This window comes from Poecilia latipinna, unplaced genomic scaffold (genome assembly GCF_001443285.1).
Source record: "Poecilia latipinna isolate Pla-1442-1.1 unplaced genomic scaffold, P_latipinna-1.0 Scaffold221, whole genome shotgun sequence".
Lineage (NCBI taxonomy): Eukaryota > Metazoa > Chordata > Actinopteri > Cyprinodontiformes > Poeciliidae > Poecilia > Poecilia latipinna.
This window is the reverse complement of record NW_015112837.1, coordinates 69490-72276: the sequence shown is the minus strand read 5'-3', so window position 1 is coordinate 72276 and position 2787 is coordinate 69490.

Below are 2787 nucleotides of genomic sequence, written 5' to 3'. Positions count from 1 at the left end.
CAGGGAAATCCACTCTGAAAACGGATCACAAGGCATAGCTGAGCAGAAGTAATTTTTTTTTTTTTTTTACATATTTTTTCCTGTTCTCTAGTAGTCATCTTAGGAGTCACTAATGTTTGACAATATTAATACAATAACATGCATGATTATGTGGAGCTGTTGGCTGCTCTTGACTATTCTCTGTTGTGCAAATTAAACTGTTGGTGGCTTTAAAGCAAAAAGAGCGAACACGAGGCAGCAAGACGGCAAGCAGAGGAAAAGCTGGGTGCTGTTTCCTACATTGTTGGAAGCTCTTCATCAGCACATCTGGGTTAAAGAAGGTTTGAACTCATCTGAATTTCATGAGTCCACAGGGGGGCTCTGGAAAAAAAAACAGCCTGTGTGTGCACTACAAAGAGACAGACTGAGAGACAGACCAAGGAAAACAACGTAAACACATAAACTGATTTAAACATTGTGTCTTGTACGCTCTCTGGAACTCTCAGAACAACTCTGTCCAATGTAAGCTTTTTGACATTTCTCCAACCCTCCTCCTCTTCCCCTCATGTTCATCACCATTCTCTACCAGCAAAGGGGGAGGTGGAGGTCAGTAGTCAGCACACTCCAGTATAGTCTGTCACATCAAACAGAGCTTAATGCTTGCATGGTGACTGAATGGAACCAAATAAGAGAAAATAAAAAGCCAAGAGAAGAAGCAGGGTTTAAAAGTGACCCATGTGGCAGTCGAGGGCAAACATGGTTCCTCAGGCAAATACAAAGCTTTCCCTGCCAGGCTGGATCTGAACCATTTACACTGCATGTGTGTGATACCTTATGTAAATCACAGATTGTTGTCTTCCACATCACACATACTTATTGATCCAATTTTGCTGATAAAAGGGGCCGACATCAATGATATTTTTTGAGATCAGAAGAAACAAGTCATTATCAAACTTGTGTTTTTTTCTTGAACAGTGGGACATTTTTTATTAGGTGATTGTACTGCAAGCGATTGCAAGGAGAACAGTGGTTGTCTCCCAGCTTACTTTTACTTTTTGCTTTTATTTCCCACTTTGCAATCCCGATGTAAGCATACTTTTTTTTTTTTTTTCATTTCTTGTGTAACAGGCATAGGCTACACAACAAATAAAACTAGGAAAGCTTATGTAGTAATTCATAGCTCCAGGATTTTACACAGTTCAATGCAAGATTTCATGGTTAGACACGTAAGGGACTAAATAGTTTTGAAATCAAAACAAACCACAGAACAGATGGGGCCTAAAACAGACCCGCAGCACCTGAAGAAACATAACACAGCCAACACAGAATTTAATGCAACGAATATGAGAATCAGAAATATACAGTATTACTTTCTCTCAGGGGTGTTATTGCATTATTTATCAGCAGTTTTTACCACCAAGGAAAAACTGCCTGTTTTTTAGTTGTACTGAAAATGCTTTGGGATATTTTTTCCACCAATTTCATGCTTAAATGAGGAGAAGACATCTTGCTCATATTCAGGAGTGAAATAGATTTTTTTTTTTTTTATGCTTTGCTCTCAAGGTTGTTTGGGAGAACATGCAGCCAGCTGCTGCTAGGTCTTTCTTTTTGACACAGAGAGCATTTAGACTTTTATTAACAGTTTAATCACAAAGATATAATTCAGAAAGCCTCCAATTACTGTGGCAGGTTTTCATTAATGTCACGGCTTTTCACGCAAGAAAGAAAAATGTGGTTGTTTTGTGTTTAGGCAGCTTGCAGTTACAACATACTTTCTAAAATAATAAAAAAGGATTCAGAATTTGTGCATTTTAGCACTACTGGATGAAGTTACAAGCTTTTATGTTTGATTTGGGAAGATATCTTACTGCATTTTATAAGAAGTCGTTTTTTGTTTTTTTTAATTAGGTGTTATGTGCACGCTCTAAAAATGAAGCAATGCAACGTGACTGATTGAGCCCAGTGAGAACATTTTTCTACGTTACCTTTCTTATTTTATCAAGGCTGAATTGTGAACACATGATTGAGTTCTTTTACATAATGCAAGACAAAATGAGTGTTAAAAATTTAGAGGAAAGTAAGATGTTTAATCCCTCTTTTTGTTATAAATGTATGTCCCTTGAACACAAAACTGCTATTTTAAAGATAACCACAAACAATTATGTATCAGTTTTTAAAAATATTGTTTCACTTTATGTCATTATTAACTTCAGTTCTCAAACATACAAGATACTCAGAAATTAATCTCTCAAGTGCCGGTTTTACAGATTAAAGTCTCTTGTGTTTCTTTATTTTATTTGGAAAACGCAACTAATTCTATATAGGAAATTTTGAAAGGACTTTAAGGCCGTAAGAGGAAAAATACGTATTTTTAATGTAAATAAAATTGCATTTGTAGTGTATTTAGAAAAGACAATTAAACCTGGAGTGGAGCTTACAAAGACAGTTCTATAGCATACAGATTCCCTTATTTAGAGTAAAAGGTAGATGAAAGACTTGAAGACAAAATAAAAAAATATACAAAAAAAGTAAAAAAAAATTAAAATCACCTCACAAAACACAGTCCAATCAAACTGTGTACTGTTGGCATCAATACAAAGTTGAATAAATATAACATTGGTAAACAAAACCTAGCTGATCTTTATGAACAAACTTTTACTTTAAAGCCCAATAAACTCAAAAGCATTCATGTTCAAAAAATACATGTTTATTTTCTAACATGGTGTTCTTGATCTAACCCTAATGATTAAAAGCTTTTATAACTGTTTTCCATACAGGTTTGTCTCTATGTGAGATATATATATATAT